This window comes from Ornithodoros turicata, unplaced genomic scaffold, assembly GCF_037126465.1.
Source record: "Ornithodoros turicata isolate Travis unplaced genomic scaffold, ASM3712646v1 Chromosome17, whole genome shotgun sequence".
Taxonomy (NCBI): Eukaryota; Metazoa; Arthropoda; class Arachnida; order Ixodida; family Argasidae; genus Ornithodoros; species Ornithodoros turicata.
This window is the reverse complement of record NW_026999326.1, coordinates 2,086,442-2,105,653: the sequence shown is the minus strand read 5'-3', so window position 1 is coordinate 2,105,653 and position 19,212 is coordinate 2,086,442. Positions and strand designations below refer to the sequence as shown.

The window sequence follows — 19,212 nt, the reverse complement described above, 5'->3', positions numbered from 1 at the left end:
GAAGAAGTCCAGCTGAGTCCCTTCACCCCAGAAGAAGTCCGAAAACGAGCACGACGATGCGAAAACACGGCACCTGGGGAAGACAGGATCACTTACAAGCATTGGCTAATGACAGACCCCCAGTGCACATTCCTAGCGGCAACGTTCAACATGTGCCTCAAGTATCGGAGAGTGCCGCGAAGCTGGAAATCGTCACGAACGATCCTAATTCACAAGAAGGGGAGGCGCGACGATCTACAGAACTGGAGGCCAATATCACTGATGAGGACCATCAACGAACTATACACAGGATGCCTGGCCTCAAGAATGCAAACATGGATTGCTGAGAACAATGTGATCAGCCACTGCCAAAAGGGCTTTCTGCCCTACGACGGCGTATTCGAACATAATTTCGTCCTGCAAACCCTCCTCGACCGAGCCAGATCCGAGGCAGGAGAACTATGCACGGCCCTTCTGGACTTTTCAAATGCCTTTGGGTCGGTACCGCACAACGCAATAGTGGAAGCAGTCTGCCGCAGCGGTGCCGGAGAAGCGTTCACCGAGATCGTACGGGATCTATACACCGAGAACACTACGAGAGTAGCTACCAGCGGAGAAGAGACCGAACCAATCAACATCAAAGCTGGCATCCGACAGGGGTGCCCGCTAAGCGGACTCCTCTTCAACATGGTGATTGATGTCATCCTCAGGAAAGTACAAGGCGCGGACTCCACTCACCGAATCCTGGCATACGCCGACGACATCGCCCCACTAGCGCAGGACCCATCAACCCTCCAAGATAGAGTCAACACAGTCGCAACAATGGCACGACAGCTCGGACTAAAACTGAACCCGGGAAAGTGCAAAGCCCTGCACCTGTCCGGCAAACAACCAGTCGGCCTGCGAGAGATGCCAATCAGGATCGACAACGAGGTAATCCCGACGCTGCACGACCACGAGCCCCTGAAATATCTTGGCAGACCAGTGGGCTTCATGCTTGCAAACGACGTGGAGGACCTGCGTGAAACAGTCAACGCTGCCAAGAAGATTATGGAATCAGCACTGGCACCCTGGCAGCGATTAGATGCCCTAAGGACATTCATCTACCCGGCACTAAACTTCGCCATGAGGTGCGGGACCCTCGGGAAAACGGAGTGGCGGAAGTTTGACGACCTGCTGAAGCCCATGATCAAACGGACGCTATACCTGCCACAACCTGCAACCACACTGTACCTCTACGGGTCAAGAAAAGGCGGAGGTTGCGGAATCCCCATCGCGGCAGAAATGAGCGACCTCTGCCGCGTGGACAACGCGTTCAAGTTATTAACATCCAGGGACCCGGAAGTCGCCAGGCTTGCAATAACCGAGCTACAGCACACAGTCAGCAAGCGACTCCGAAGGGATGCCAACACGGAAGACATCGAGGCCTTCCTCAACTGCAACACGGAAGGGGACTTCCGGGGCGCGTCAAACCCTCTCAGAAGCACCTGGACTGAGGCGCGCAAAGCTTCCGGACGCCTCAACATCACCTGGGAGCTCAGCAACGACGCAGGACCAGCCATCACCCGTGCGGGATCAACAATCACCCACAACGCACGCACGAAGCTGATGGCGAAACTCCGGGCGGACCTGTGCAAGGAGAGAGACGCCGAGCTACAGCAACTTCCCAACCAGGGGAAAGTGATAGAAGCGGTAGCAGCGGACCCAGCCAGCAGCCACTTCATGACGACTGGGGACTACATGACGTTCGCAGCATGGCGGTTCATACACAAAGCAAGACTGAACCAACTACCTCTGAACGGCGCCCAGCCTTGGAACGCGAACGCAGACAAAAGATGTCGTCGATGTGGCTACGCATCTGAATCACTCCCACATGTACTATGCCACTGCATGGAGAAGAGCGCGGCCTACACGGAAAGGCACAACAAGATCGTGGAGAGGGTGAAGTCAGCGGCGCAGATGCGGTACTCCATCATTAGCGAGAACAAACCAGTGGGCGACACTAACCTCCGACCAGACCTGGTGCTGTCCAGAGGAGAAGAAGCCATCATAGTGGACGTGACAGTACCTTTTGACAACCGCCTGGAAGCCTTCAAAGTAGCCAGAGAAGAGAAGGAACGAAAATACGAACCCGTGCGACAGCACCTACTTCGCAGGTTCAACCGCGTCCGCACGGAGGCCATCATCGTTGGCGCACTAGGAAGCTGGGACCCACAAAATGACCGCCTGCTCAAGCGCATATGCTCCAAGACATACCTGAAAACGATGGAAAAACTATCAGTGAGCGACGTCATACTCGCATCAAGGGACATTTACGTGTCACACGTAACTAGGAGCTCATAAGGGACCCGCAGCCCTGCTTCCTCGCAGCATGTAAATAATGTAAACACGTAAACAGTGTAAATAGAGTTAACGTAATACTTTGTAACCCATTCTTTTCAACCATGTAAATAGCATTAATAAAACACCTCTGTTCTTATCAGCTTAATATCTGATACGAGCCCTATTTGGACTCACGATATTAATCTTATTTTTGGCCCGAGACAGTGTGCCTGAAGCTCGCCTCGGCACTGTCAAGGGTTGCCCTGGTATTGCACTACCTCCAGGTGTGGCCCACCCGTCTCAAAACAAAAAACTGAAATTCCGAAACAGCATCAATAAGCATCAGCCATGATGACCAGAGACAGGCAAAAGAGGGAAGCGTAGAAACAACACCAAGCAAAGCAGGGAACCTACAGCAGACACAGAACACACTGGAGACAACCACTGGGAAATGTCCTGTCTGGCCACTAGGGTACACATTCATTCATTCATTCATTCATTCATTCAATCAATCAATCAATCAATCAATCAATCAATCAATCAATCAATCAATCAATCAATCAATCAATCAATCAATCAATCAATCTATCAATCTATCAATCTATCTATCTATCTATCTATCTATCTATCTATCTATCTATCTATCTTTCTTTCTTTCTTTCTTTCTTTCTTTCTTTCTTTCTTTCTTTCTTTCTTTCTTTCTTTCCTTCCTTCCTTCCTTCCTTCCTTCCTTCTTCCTTTCTCTCTTTCTTTCTCTCTTTCTTTCTTTCTTTCTTTCTTTCTCTCTCTCTTGCAATTTCCAATCAATCATTTTTATCTCACGGGCCGTGATGCATTAGCACTAACACCCTAGTGTTCCGTACTCATATACCACGATGCCCAAACCGGCGACGTGCCACGCGCGGACGTAGAAGGCGAGACTGCGACAGAAGCGAAACGGGGGAGACGTGCAGTGTATATCTCTTCTCGGTCTTTTGGCGGATACAAGGGAGAAAGAAACACGAGTTCCGTCCGCTAACATGCGCATTTCATGCAGTCCGACTATCATTCTAGTGCTTCTTACACGCACCACATCATGTTGAATTTGGCGACGTGACACCCGAGGAGGCAGGTGCCGCGACCGTGACCAGAGCGTAAGATGGACGTGTAATATTTATCGCTTCTCGGCCTTTTGGCTAAGATCAAAGTGTGGTGTAGTGTAAGTAGTGTTTGACATTAGCTCTCACTGACCTCGATTATTTCCTGTAAATCATATGTGACTCTTTTAAATATTTGTAAATCATGTTTCTAGCATTAATAAAGCAGTCCGTTCTTATCAGCTTAATATCTGATACGAGCCCTATTTGCTCGGCGCTCGGAGCTCGGCCTCGGAGCTCCAGGACCACGACACCAGAGGCTCCACCCCCACTGCACCTAGGGCAGTACCCCCTGCGGCCCCTTACAGCCGCAGCCTCGTAGCCCCTTACACTACGAGGAAGGGCCGGCCGCTATGCCCTCTATGAGGGCACCGGTCCTTGAAACCCTGTCCCAGGACCACGAGACCGGAGTCTCCATCCCACTGCACCCAGGCCAGGACCCCTGCGGCCCCTTACAGCCGCAGCCTCGTAGCCCCATACACTGTGAGGAAGAGCCGGCTTCTACGTCCTCTACGAGGACACAGGTCCTTGAAAACCCTGTCCACCTCTGCACCACTAACCATGGGAGACAGTCGCTGCGAAGAGTCACCGGAACCTGAGACACAGCATGGAGCATCCCCAGGACCAGGCAGAGAAGCCCCACAGCCAGAGAGGGAAGAGACTACACTCACCATCTCCTTCCCAGTCCCGGACTACTTCATCTGTACAGAAGCGGAATGCACAAGACGCTTCAAGGCCGCATCATGGACATCGCAAAGTGCATCACTGAAACGGCACCTGGAAGCTGAACATAGCATCCGTATCCGCACGGTAAAGCACCGCTGCTGGAGGTGTGGCCTAGTGCTTGGCTCCCGTCCAGCCCAACACAAGAGCCAGTGCGCGGCTCAGCAAGACCCAAGTGCCAGAGAACGCGCATTGTTCGCGTTCAAATGCAACCACTGCCCCGAGACCTTCCCTTCTAAAAAAGGGGCTACAGAATCACCAAATGTGGCACAGGAGAAGTACAGAGCGCGCACGAATACGCACACTCCAGCGCCCTCCGCACGAGGCGTCTGATTCGTCAACAAGAGGCATCACACCTCTGTACAGAGCCGATCCGACCACACCCAGCACAATAAACACGACCACCGAGGGCGACCGTGCCCATGTGTCACGTGATACTGTCCCCGCCGCCGAATCTGTAGCACCATCCTGCCGCGACTGGCCGCCTTCGCCTTCGGAACCACTGAATGCCGAGCTGTCCTACTCCGTTGCATCAAACGAACCTTGAAATAACCTAGAGTCTGCCGGGAAACGGCGACAGAAGAACGCAACGAAGCCTGCAGAGCAGCCGAGGCCCATCCTGATGACCCCCTGGGATCTTTGGACAGCGAAATTAGCAGCACGCCTTTGGACTGCGAAATCAGTGGCACGCCTGCGGCAACCAAAACCAGAATGGCACCATCAAATGCGCAAGGCCCATCGCCACTGATATCACCCCCTGAACCATCTCGGGAGGACGGAATGACACCCTACGCTGTAGACAGCAAAGCCCTCTCCGCCACTCAGAGGATGTCTGCGAAGCAGAGACCAGTGACCTAGGAGGAGAACTGGCTCCTACACCAACTGTGGAACATGAACCATGCCAACCAGACAGTCTGCGTGAAGAGCAGACCAGTATCTCGGGCGGAAGCATCCTCCGAGCGTCTGCCGTAGAACAAGAACCTCTACTACGAAATGGCGACACCTATGCCTTGTCTACACACCTAGCAGCACTGCGCAGCCTGGAGCAGCTACCGGTGGACAATGCAACATGGAGACAGGTAGAGGAAGCACTTGAGGGCGCGACTAACACAGTGTCTGAACTCGTGAGGCTGCCACCAGCCAGGGAGGGTGTGCGTCGCCAGGTGAATGCCACCAATCCAAAAGAAATCCAAGCCCTCTACAGCAGAATCGACGACAAGCAGTACGACTCATTACCGACGGCCCTCCTTCCCTCTGTGAGGTCGGGATGGCAGACATAACACGATTCTTCCAGGACGCGTGGAGCCCAAAAGAACCCAATGAGAATGCGGAAATTCGAAGACCCAGAGCCGATGTGGAAATAGGTCTGAGCCGGTTCACCCCGGAGGAAGTCAATAGACGCCTGAAAAAATGCGAGAACACGGCACCAGGCGACGACCGTCTCACATACAAGCACTGGCGCTGCGCGGACCCCGACTGCCGTTTCTTAGCTGCCATCTTCAACCTCTGCATAAAACACCGCAGGATTCCCACGAGCTGGAAGACAACCTGCACTATCCTGATACACAAGAAAGGTGACCGCCAAAATCTCTCCAATTGGAGGCCCATATCACTCGGTCGGACTATAGGAAAGCTGTACACTGGGTGCCTGGCCACACGCTTGCAAGCCTGGTTACTGGATAACGATGTCTTATCACCATGTCAGAAGGGGTTTCTTCCCTACGATGGCGTACTGGAGCACAACTTTGTGTTACAAGAACGACTTGATCTCGCCAGAACAACACGAGAAGAACTGTGCCTCGGCTTTCTGGACTTCGCTAACGCATTCGGGTCTGTACCACATCAAAGCCTGATCCAAGCCGCCGAAGCGTCAGGAGTTGGCCCGACATTCTGCGAAATCCTTGAGGATCTATACAAGGAGAACCAGGCAACAGTGATGTGCAGCGAGGGAATGACACCGCTGATACCGGTTGATGCTGGAATTCGCCAAGGTTGCCCACTAAGTGGGCTGTTATTCAACTTGGTAATCGACCCCCTGGTGCGGCAGATCCAAGGAACCGACGACAAGCATCGCATACTGGCGTATGCAGACGACATCACCCCAATGGCAAGCACCCCTGAAGAGCTTCAGCAACAACTGGATCTGATAAATCAGCTTGCCACAGGAATTGGACTTACACTTAACCTTTCCAAGTGCCGCACGATGCACATGTCGGGGGAAACAACCAGCGGGACTCCGTGCAACACAGTTCTTCATCGCGGACACACCAATACGACCTATAGCGGAATTCGAAGCATTCACATACCTAGGGAGACCTGTAGGCTTCAATCCCCTCTCGGCGAAATCCACGGTGGAGGATGCTGTGGAACTTGGCCAGAAGATACTCGGCTCAGCACTTGCACCATGGCAAAGACTGGACGCGTTGGAAACGTTCCTATACCCTGGCCTGAACTTCGCTATGCGGATGGGATCCCACACCAAAAGTGAATGGAAGCGGCTTGACGAATCCCTCCGACCCCTTATTAGCGGACCCTCTACCTCCCAAACTCTGCGGCACCGACTACATATATGGGAGTACACATAAAGGGGCTTGTGGCATCCCTATTGCAGCAGAACTGAGTGATGCTGCACGAGTTGACACAGCTTTTAAACTACTAACGTCAAGGGATCCAGCCACCCGCTCACTAGCTGGGAAAGCAGTTGAAACCACAGTGTGTAAGCGACTACGTACCATGGAGCCCGTCACGCCGGATCTTCTCGGGCGTTACCTCTCTGGGGACAATGAAAATGACTTCCGAAGCCCGTCCAGCGGACTCAAAACAGTGTGGACTGAAGCCCGGAAAGCCTCATCCCGTCTTGATGTGATGTGGACCTTCAGTGCGGACGGCCCGGAACTGCAAAGGAATGAAGCAACCATCCCACCCAGAAGACGCACCAAGGTGATCAGCACACTACGGCATCAACTACAAGAAGAACGGGATAGGCGGCTTACTTCCCTCGCCAACCAGGGCAAGGTCTTGGAATGTGTCGCTCTTGACAAGTCAAGCTCCCACTTCATGCGCTCTGGACAGTTCACAAGATTCGCCGACTGGCGCTTCATTCATCGGGCCCGCCTCAACCTCCTCCCCCTCAACGGAGCCCGGCCCTGGACACAGGGTGACAAACGATGCAGACGGTGCGGCACACAGCCTGAGACCCTACCCCACGTCGCCAATCATTGTATGCGGTATTCGGCTGCGTATACCAAGCGTCACAACAGTATAGTTGAGCGAGTGAAACGGGCATCACAGAACAAGTACAACGTGATCAGTGAAAATCAGGTTGTGGGTAACACCGGACTTCGGCCAGACCTGGTTGTGTCAAGAGGAGAGGAAGCAATAGTCTACGACGTGACCATAGTATTCGACAACCGCCCGGAGGCTCTGCAAGCGGCTCGACGAAACAAAGAAGAAAAGTACCTACCTGTGAAGGAGAGCCTGCAAAGGAGATATCACCGAGTGCATATCGAGGCAGTGGTCATCGGCAGCCTTGGTAGCTGGGATCCAGCCAACGACCGCGGGCTCAAACGCCTCTGCTCAAGAGAATACCTCAAACTAATGAAAAAACTCTGCGTAAGTGAGGTGATCTCCTCTACAAGGGACATTTATAGCACGCACATTACTGGTGTGTAAGGAGTACATTTGGACCAGACAACAGCGAGGTACCCCTGAAAATACTACCATCGACACAGTTGTGACTGGAACTGCAACACACAAATATTGTGAATACCGTAAAAACAAACAGTGTAAATAATCATGTAAATACGTGTATACTATTGTAAATAATCATGTAAATAGGTGTATACTATTGTAAATAATTGTAAAATAATGTATATAATTGTAAATAATGTTTCAAACTCACTAATAAAACGAATTCTGTTCTTATCAGCTTAATATCTGATACGAGCCCTATTTGGACTCACGATATTAATCTTATTTTTGGCCCGAGACAGTGTGTCTGAAGCTCGCCTCGGCACTGTCAAGGGTTGCCCTGGTATTGCACTACCTCCAGGTGTAGCCCACCCGTCTCAAAACAAAAAGAAAAATTCCGAAACAGCACCACTAGGGTACACATTCATTCATTCATTCATTCATTCATTCATTCATTCATTCATTCATTCATTCATTCATTCATTCTATCTATCTATCTATCTATCTATCTATCTATCTATCTATCTATCTATCTATCTATCTATCTATCTATCTATCTATCTATCTATCTATCTATCTATCTATCTATCTATCTATCTATCTATCTATCTATCTATCTATCTATCTATCTATCTATCTATCTATCTATCTATCTATCTATCTATCTATCTATCTATCTATCTATCTATCTATCTATATATTGATAGATAGATAGATAGAGAGAGATAGATAGAGATAGATAGTAGTGTAGAGATTAACTCTACAGCCAGGAAATGACGTCACCAAGGACGTATGACGTCACTCCAGGCCGCACCCGCTCCGCCCTCATATCAGTGAGGTCAGTGGATAAGATAGTGTATCCACCGATTAACTATCAGTGACATCACATAGTTAATCTTAGTGATATGATATCAATGATAAGATTAAACAATAATGACGTCATGGTGAAACAAACTAGGAATCGAACTTGGGTCCTTTTGTCATGTTTACTTGCGTCGCTAATCAGGATAGAATTGTGTGGGGTGGAGACGTCGTTTGATTTCTTTTACGCCAGGTGGCGTCATGGGGAGTTGAGTTCGTTCATCTAGAGATGGCAGCACTTCCAGCAAATTTACCGCCGTTCAACAGATGGCGCTACCGATAGGTATAGCAGTTGGTAACAATGGGCCGCTCAGGTTACATGCGACACGCACACGCACGATAAGATAGCTCAGAAAACAATGGAAATCATCTATCGATAGTGTGAACAATGGGTTCCCAGGTTTCAATAACATGCGCCGCCAGGATAAGGTAACGGTTAACTCAGGCAAACAATGGGAACTCACGTGTCGATAGTGTTTGATAGGCACCTGGATGCACATTTAATGACACTTAATAACACGCAATGACGGTTAATAACAAGCAATGACATGTAATAACACGCAAATGACATGTAATAACGCGCAAATGACATTTAATAACACGCAATAACATCCGATGACATTTAATAGCATTTTCCGATCGGGTTGACGTCCCGATCAGTCCGTCACCTACGTTGGTTGCCGCGTCAGAGCGCCAGGTAGGTTTCCGACCATGTGTAGTTTTGGTTTCGGTTTGAAATTCCCACCAAGCGCCCTCTAGTTTTCAAGCTTTGGCCGTCTGTAGTTTCAGTTTCGGTTTGAAAAAACAAATGGACGTCGGGGCCCGCCACCTAGGTTGGTTGCCGCGCTAGAGCGCCAGCTAGGTTGGTTTCTGACCATGTGTAGTTTTGGTTTCGGTTTGAAATTCCCACCAAGCGCGCTCTAATTTTCAAGCTTTGGCCGTCTGTAGTTTCGGTTTTAACAAAATGGATGTCGGGACCCGACGCCAAGGTTGGTTCCCGTATAGTTTATGACCATGTATAGTTTTGGTTTCGGTTTGGAATTCCTAAGTTTTGAATGGTTGCAGAAGCCACCTTGTTTCAAGCTTTTGACCGTCTGAAGTTTCGGTTTCGGTTTGAAAAATGCATGGCGCGTGACAGCATGATTTTTTTTCCCCATGCCACTGTGATAAGTACACCCAAATAATGATGTATGTCGGAGACCAGACAACAGTGTATATATTCCTTTTTTATTTTAGCACATTATTTTTCTACTCTTTTATTTAACTACCGAAGGATATGTTACAAATTACCAGATTCTTGCTTGGCATCATCCTTGTACAAAAGCAATCTGGAAAACAAAGGAAAACGAAACATCCTGTGAATGCTTTTCTCAATCAGAACAAAGTCTGGGACGGCTAAGATCTTGATCGGGTGCCACGCAACAACAACAAGCAGCATTATCCAAGAGTCGGCTAACGTTTCCACTTTCCGATATGTCTCTCATACTGTGTCGTGCATTTGCGTTGGAGTACGGCCTTTGGACATGCCACACGCTAAAGTAAATAACCCGCTGACAATACCCTCAACAATCACTATAAAGTAGAGGTGTTCTATAGACATGCATTTCCAAACTTGTGTTGCTCATTGTGACAACAGCAAACAACGAATCGAGAAACAGCGCATGACCGCGTATTGTGGTTACCAGCTGTGACGGTTTCGAAATAAAAATAACCAAAATGGCATAAGGGCGAGGGTATACTCACATCTTGCATGACGAACTAGCACTGGGAACGGGACAGGGAGAAGAGGGTCGTCCATGGAGGTTCGTTCACAATCACCGGACTCAGTCTTCGACAGCTAGCTTATAAGACCCGTGATTTTTGTTTTATTTCAAGGGAAGGAGGGATCACGTGAATGCATCGTGGACAGCTTCTCCTTTCGCAGGAGCAGCATGTGAAATGCGATACCTCTTGCCGACACACTCTTCTTTCTTCTTCTTTTTGTATGATAACACAAGCCGCGAAACACTGTGTCGGAGACACCCGTCTGGCTTTTTCCAAGCGCTCTTTGGGAACGCCAACCACACAAAAACATTATCGTCCTCGCAAGATGTATTTTCGACTGCCGCACAAAGTAAATAGAGTTATATATGTGACAGTTGAATGAAATCCGTGCTTGATAGTGTACGTCAATAAGACGCTGTCGCTTTGTAGCAAGTTGCATGATCTCGAAGCGAGTGGAATACTCAAACGGTTTCACTCATTCTTACGTGACCGTTAGATTAGTAAAACGAAGGATGTACCTTGAAACGAAAGAAAAAAAAGGAATCGGCTATATGGAGCGCGGAATACATTTCCTTTGGAGATTCCCAGATGACTTGATTTCGACGATTATTCGCTAATCGCTAGAACTTCAAACAGCACAATATTCGTCTCAACTTGAAATGGTTCCATAAAATGTGTCCTCTTGACTGCTGTTAAACTAATTTTAATAGGTCCTTTCGAGCAAGGTATGCTTTCTGATTAGGCGGAGGTATCCAGTTTGGCTCTCACGTTTAACCATGACTTTTTCATTTTAATATCGAACACTTTTTCCTTGAAGTGCATGTAGCTTCTCGTAAGGAGAGCAAAATGGTATCAGCCGAAAATTGTCTAATGGTTCACGGCGCTTGATATGGTCATCGAGTTCAATGAATGTGGATACATGAGATGCTGAAACTCTCACAAAATGAATTTCTGCTCTTCAATCATCGTTGATCCAAACGATGCAAATCCTACCAGATATGAACACAAGGTGTCAAATAGAACTCTGTTAGCGTCCCGATATGTATGCGGCTGACATATGGGTGATAGTGAGTATAATAGGGAAAAAAGTGCTTAAACATATAACCAGACCGCGATCTGTAAATATATGATAGTCTACATTTCAGTAGGTTAGGTTTAGTAGGTTCTCCCCTCATCTCTATGTTGTCGATCTATAAGAAAGCATTCAATTAGGTCCAAATTACGATCTTTCAATTGATAGATTCGAAATGATAGCTTTCCAACTCAATGTCGAATAATTATGGATGATATAACATAAGGTATTGGTTGGCGTGCTTTATCCATCCTGGGGTGTGCTAGCTGTTCACTTCATCGATTTCTAATAGCATACAATAATTGATTCCTTACACATACCTGCTTGCGAATCGTTCACATGTTGCTACATGTTGGTACATATAGCTACATTTGATTATCACGAATATGGAATACTTAATTCTCTTGTGAGAGTCTGTATAGCTTGAAATGGGATAGTATCTATTCTTTGCATGTGTTGTCTAGAATGTCTTATAGAAATGGTTTGCCCGCGTGTGGACATTGAGTCTATCCACCATGTCGCCCTGTTAATGTATGATTTCTATAGTTTCTTGCGTGAACTATTTACAATTATTGCTAAGATTGGTTGCAGGTGGATCTATCCCTGTCTCTCGACAAAGGGATGGAGGTTACATATTTGAGTATCAGATGTCCTATAATTAAAAAAATGAATTTGATTTGATTGTCATCGTATGGATTGAAAACATCTTATTGAAGCTAAAAGCCGTGTCCCTGATGTAAAATAATTATCGCTAGCTTTGATTTCATTCTTCAGACAGAAACATAGTGGTGGTGGTTTGTCGTTTTCATAGACTGCTTGAGTCTCACTCCTCTGCCTCTGTCGATTTCTTGGTGACTGCCTAATATGTTGTGATAGACTTGTTCTGGGTGGTCGGTTTCTATCATAAAGAATAGTTATTTCTAGCCATTTTTCCAAATAAAGTTTAACTTGATACATTCGAATTGGTAACTGAGTCTTAATAGTTAGCCTGGATGACCTGATACAACATCGAATCGACATTGTAAGGAATGGGAGTATGCAACGTACATAACTCTACGATTTGTATAATATCTAGGGAATATAATCAGAACTAACAACAATTGTTCTATATCAACCCTCCCAGCAATAGGCCAGCCATCCAAACGCTCACTTTTCTATGTCACAACTATTTTTAATATCTGAGAAGGAAAATCAATGCTAGCACCAAGTATTCTTTATCATAGTAGCCGACCAGCTACAATCAATCTCTTGTAGCATATTATTTCAGTCATCAAGGAATCGACAGAGGTGAGACTCAAGCGGTCTATCAAACGAAGAACAACCACCACTATGTTACTATCTGAGGAATAAAATCACAGCAAGGGATAATTGAGTCTCTGTATGCAATACGGGGATAAGTCGAAAATCCCAAACCGAGAAAACTGCGAGTGAATATTTGGTAAAGTAGTTGCAGATAAGCTCCCTCGAATAACGCAAATGCAAAATGTGTAACATATATGCGTGTGTCTACTCTACATGCATGTCCCGTTAGCGTCCTTTCTGAGTGTGTGATTTAGCAGAGATTGAACAAATCCAGGAGCATGACATATCCCCTTTTTCTATATAACAAAGCACGCACAGGGCTTTCGTGCAGGAAAAAACACTTTTCATGAGTCGGACTTTCATGATGACGGCAGGATGTCCGAAGTTACCTTTGTGCAGTGGAGCAGCCTAGATCGTGATTATCGTGCTGCTAAACGAGCATAATCTTGAAAATAATGTTCTGTATGACCAGCAAAACATGACTTATCAGTATAGTGAGCACGTTTTCCGATTAAAACGCTCAGTAGCACTGCTGACACTGTTACGTGAGGTAGGAAGAACATGTTTTTCGAGCGGAAGTCCAAGTTGATTTCTGCACCCAAGCAAAATTTAAGCTTTAATGTAAAGGGATATTAAGCTTATAATAGGGAAAATTTAACAAAAACACTAAAAGGGGATAATTTGACTTATCCCCTTATTGCACATAGAGGTTCAATCATTTTATGTGAAAAGCACAACCTTTAATTCCGAGAAGCGATTCTCAATCAACATGCTGGCAATTAACTATTATAGTATGTTGCTAATATTATCCGAACCGATCGACTGCACAACACAACACAGGATGGATAAAGCAGCATAAACAACATGCTGCATAATGTAAAACCCCGAGACTAGGGAACACGAAAGGACAGACACAACACGAAGTCGTTTCGTGTTCCCTAGTCTCGGGGTTTTACATTATGCACCATCTTCACCAGCTCGCTTGTTTCCTAGCCATTTTTTCACTGTCATAAACAACATGTTATATATTTTCATCGCGGTTAATTACGACTGTATGAAGCGCGGAATACATTTCCTTTGGAGTTTCCCAGATGACCTGATTTCGACCATTATTCGCTAAAACTTCAAAGAGCGCAATATTCGTCTCAACTTAAAAATGGTTCCACTCCTGACTGGTGTTCAGCTAATTTTGATAGGTGCTTTCCAGCTTATCACATCTAGGGAATAAAATCAGAGCTAACTGCAATTATTCTACGACGTAGGAATCAATTCCCAGAGATGTGTCCAGCGAACCAATCACTCAATTTTCTGTACCACAAGTATTTTTTAAATCTCAAAAATACAAAAATCAATGCTAGCAATAATTATTATTTATGATAAAAAACCGGCCACCCACAACAAGTCAATCACAGCATATTAGGCAGTCATCAAGAAATCGACAGAGACAGAGGAGTGAGACTCAAGCAGCCTATGAAAACGACAAACCACCACCACTACGTTTCTATCTGAAGCATGAAATCAAAGCTAGCGATAATTATTTTACATCAAGGACACGGCTTTTAGCTTCAATAAGTGGTTCAAGCCATACGATGACAATCAAATCAAATTCTTTTTTTTATTGTAGGACATCTGATACTCAAATATGTAACCTCCATCCTTTTCTGGAGAGACAGGGATAGACCCACCTGCAACCAACCTTATCATTAATTGTAAATAGTTAACACTAGAAACGATAGAAATCATACATTGACAGGCGAACATGGTGGATAGATTCAATGTCCACACGCGGGCAAACCATTTCTATAAGACATTCTAGACAACACATGTAAAGAATAGATACTATCCCATTTCAAGCTATACAGACACTCACAAGAGAATTAAGTATTCCATATTCGTGATAATCAAATGTAGCTATATGTACCAACATGTAGCAACATGTGAACGATTCGCAAGCAGGTATGTGTAAGGAATTAATTATTATATGCTATTAGAAATCGATGAAGCGAACAGCACATCCAGGATGGATAAAGCATACCAACCAACACCATATATTATATGATTCAAGAAAATTATTACATATTGATACTATTGGAAAGCTATCATTTCGAATCTATCAATTGAAAGACCGTAATTTGGATCTTTGGATATGCTCTGGTCTCCCTTCAAATCCGCGTATTGATCTTTCGATCTATCGCGGTGGAGGGAGGCGAAAGGGAGCCGGTCCTTCATATTTCCAGAAGGGCCCCTTGATAACGCGGTCCGCCCCCGGGTGGGCCGTGTCTTGGAATGCGCGGCCCGTAAAACGGTCGTCGGGGCAACATCGCTTGCGGTGTTGTTTCCGGGAAGATTTTTCCTAAAGATCTTTGGATAAGATTTGGATTTGAGATCGACATCATAAAGATGATGGGAGAACCTACCTAACCTAACCTACTAACCTACTGAAATGTACACTATCATAGATTTACAGTACGCGGTCTCGTTATATGTTTAAACATTTTTCCCAATTATACTCGCTGTCACCATATGTTATCCGCATACATATCGGGATGCTAACAGAGTAACATTTGACACCTTGTGTTCGTATCTGGTAGGATTTGAAAACAACTTCAATGACAACAGCCTCAAAATAGACAAATGTTGTAATTGTCGTCTGCGCATCATATGTTATAAGCATTACTATGCTACACATCACGATGGGAAAAAACAGATAACATTTATTTAGAAGGCATGGCACGAGTGGGTTACGCAAGTTTAATTAAAGAAGACAATCTGAAGGATCAGGAAGTGTCAGTGTCAATCGAGTGAAAGCAAGAACATCTGAAAAGAACACTAAATAATGTTTACAAAACCACGGTCAAATTTGAGCATAAGTAAGCAGTGTGCATCTGTTAAGTGCGAAATGATCATCAAAACTTCAAAGAACTTATCCCATCAAGCAAAACATAATCTTTATTTGCTTTTCTTTCACTAGCATTTCTTTCATGACTAATATTTTTTTCTTACTTCATATCGTTCACTAGGTGACAGAGGCACAAACGTTTTACATGTATCACTTTGATTAAGGTACTTTGTTCATCATTTTTGTTTGCTTTGTTCAGTTACTTTGTTCAATCGTTAATTATGTGTACAAATGTTTAATTGCAAACCGTCTTCAGGATAGCGCTTCTATAATTTGGATAGTGAACATTGATTTCGAAAGCATGACATGGGGCTGGGAACACTGAAATACTCAGCCTCGGATGTGATAGGAATCCTCGCTGATGGATTGCCTTTCATAAAGAAATCGGTCAGATCGAATAACCATATCCAAGCAGTGTATATCGAATGAATCATTACAGATTTTCTTGCCATTCCATCTGTATATTGATAGGGAAAGTATTTTTTACGTCATATCACATGATGTGCCCGCTCTATCAAATCCATGCAATTATTTGCGGCTCGCAGTTGACATCACCGTTTGGCTCAACGATGATTCAAGAGCAGAAATTCATTTGTGAGAGTTTCAGCATCTCATGTATCCACATTAATTGAAACTCGATGACCATATCAAGTGCGGTGAACCATTAGGAAGTTTTCGATTGATACCATTTTGCTCTCCTTACGAGAAGCTACATGAGATTGTGCAAGTTTGTGGCAGTCAAATGCTTAGAGGGAGCTGCCTCTTCGACCAACTGGGCCAGATTTGAGGATATTCTCGAGGAAGCCACCCAAGTTGCCTCCAATGCCGTTCGCCTTCCTCCTCCGCGGGACGGTGTGTCACGCCCAAAAAATGTCAACCCAGACGACCCACGGCAAATCCAGAAGATATACAGGCGGAACAGACGACAAGCTATACGACTCATTTGCGACGGGTCATCAAGAAGATGCGAAATCCCATGTGAGCAAGTAGAAGAACACTTCACCACGCTGTGGCAGCCGGAGGTGTGCAGCACAAATATTTTCCACGACCGCCCCTGCGCCACAACCGAGGTAGACCTCGGCCGGTTCACACCGCAGGAAGTCAGAAGGAAAGCCACAAAAGCTGAGAACACTGCACCTGGCGATGACCGTCTAACCTATAGGCACTGGCTGGATGTCGACCCTGATGGCATCTTCATGGCATCTACTTTCAACATCTGCCTAAAATACAAGCGTATCCCGGACTCATGGAGAACTTCTAACACTGTCCTAATATTCAAGAAGGGGGACTCGGCCGACATATCCAACTGGCGGCCCATTTCCATAGCAAGAACCCTGAACAAGCTCTACACCGGCTGCCTAGCGTCGAGGCTCCAGTCTTGGATAATACAGAACAGCGTGCTTAGCCCGACCCAGAAAGGATTCTTGCCTCACGATGGTGTGTACGAACACAACTACATCCTGCAGCACTACATCAATGACGCAAGGGCTAACAACAAGGAACTGTGTGCAGCATTCTTGGACTTCTCAAACGCATTTGGTTCAATCCCTCACACAGCCATCATCGAAGCAGTAGGAGCAGCTGGCTGTGGAACTGACTTCAAGGATATTGTAACCGACCTTTACAACAACACAAGCTGTGTCCTCACCAATGGGGAGTCTACTCACCCCATTCCTATGCAAAGGGGAATCAGGCAGGGCTGTCCCCTGAGTGGCCTGCTTTTCAACATGACAGTTGACCCCATCCTTCGAGACATCCAAGGCGACAGCACAAAGCACGCTGTCTTCGCCTATGCTGATGACATCACACCACTAGCGGACAACCCCACTCTACTGCAGCAACAAATCGACAGAATCGCAGCACTAGCATCTTCATTATGCCTGACCCTCAACCCTAGCAAGTGCAAATCTCTCCATGTTTCTGGCCATAGACCTGTCGGGATCCGGGAAACGGAATTCCACATCCGGGACACCCCAATCACCATCTTAAAGGAGTTCGAGTCCTTCAACTACCTTGGACGTCCTGTAGGCTTCAATGTGCTAAAGGACGAAACAACAATCGAGGCAGCCATCAGCACTGGAAAGAAGATCCTGACATCAATGTTAGCACCATGGCAACGCCTAGATGCACTAAAGACTTTCGTCTACCCGTCCCTGAACTTCTCCATGCGCTGTGGTTCCTTAGGAAAAACCGACTGGATGAGACTTGACCAGGAGCTACGGCCGCTTATCAAGAGGACCCTCTACATCCCGAGCAATGCAGCCAACGAGTACATCTACAGTAAATCTGGAATGGGAGGCTGCGGAATCCCTCTGGCAGCTGAGACCAGTGATGTAGCTCGGATAGACGGCGCCTTCAAACTCCTGACGTCGCGCGATCCAGTTGTTGCCCATATTGCCAAGGAGAACCTCTTCCACACTGTCAGCAAGCGCCTGCGTGCCACCTGCTCCGCATCCGACGTGGAGTCCTTCCTGGCTGGGGACACCGAGGGGCCCTTCAGAATATCCACCAACGAGCTCTGCAACGTATGGACTGAGGCTAGGAAGGCATCCCGTCGCCTCGGAGTAACATGGACCATTGAGGAAGGTGGGCTGAGCTCGAGGAAGGACAAGACCATGACTGAACGCTGGAGAACCAGGATCATGCGCACCCTGCGCGACCAACTGGACAAAGAACGCTCACAGGAACTCTGTGACCTGGCCAACCAGGGCAAAGCAATGGACTGCGCAAGACTCGACCCTAGCAGCACCCACTTCATCAGCAAAGGCCTGTACACACGCTTCGCCGACTGGAGATTCATCCATCGGGCCCGCCTCAATCCCCATCCGTTGAACGGTGCAAGGACCTGGGGACATGGCGACAAAAGGTGCCGCAGGTGTGGCTACACCAACGAAACGTTACCCCATGTCGTGTGCCACTGCATGAGGCAAAGACAGGCAATGACGAAGCGGCACAACGACATCGTTGACCGAGTGAAAGCAGCGGCTGCAGCGAAATACACCGTTATATCAGAAAACCGCCCTGTTGGTGACACGCAGCTTCGCCCAGACCTCATCCTTGCCCGTGGAGAAGAAGCTGTCATCGTCGACGTCACCTGCCCATTCGAGAACCGTGCCACAGCCTTCCAGCAAGCCCGCACAAACAAAGTCAACAAGTACCAGCCACTAAAGGAACACCTACAACGAAGGTACCAACGTGTCACCATTGAACCTATTGTGGTTGGTGCACTCAGCTGCTGGGACCCTGACAATGACCGTTTCCTGCACCGCCTCTGCTCTCGGAGGTATCTGAAGAAAATGAAGAAACTTTGTGTGAGCTCGGTAATCTCCGCCACACGGGACATTTATGCCACGCACGTTTCCAACTCCTGAAACGGGATACCTAACACTGCTAGTTTGCTTTATCCTTTTGACTAATATGAATCTCTTGTACATTATCTCATGCGACCACTGTACATAACCCCA

At 46.9% G+C, this 19,212-nt stretch overlaps 1 non-coding gene and 1 pseudogene across 1 annotated transcript; both read left to right on the top strand.

The window, feature by feature from the left end:
• The first annotated feature begins 2,429 nt into the window (after positions 1-2,429).
• Positions 2,430-2,601, top strand: LOC135372893 (U2 spliceosomal RNA; annotated as a pseudogene).
• Positions 2,602-8,043: 5,442 nt separating this feature from the next.
• Positions 8,044-8,227, top strand: LOC135372878 (U2 spliceosomal RNA). Its single transcript, XR_010416148.1, has one exon. It is a non-coding gene; the product is annotated as a U2 spliceosomal RNA (small nuclear RNA).
• Positions 8,228-19,212: the final 10,985 nt, after the last annotated feature.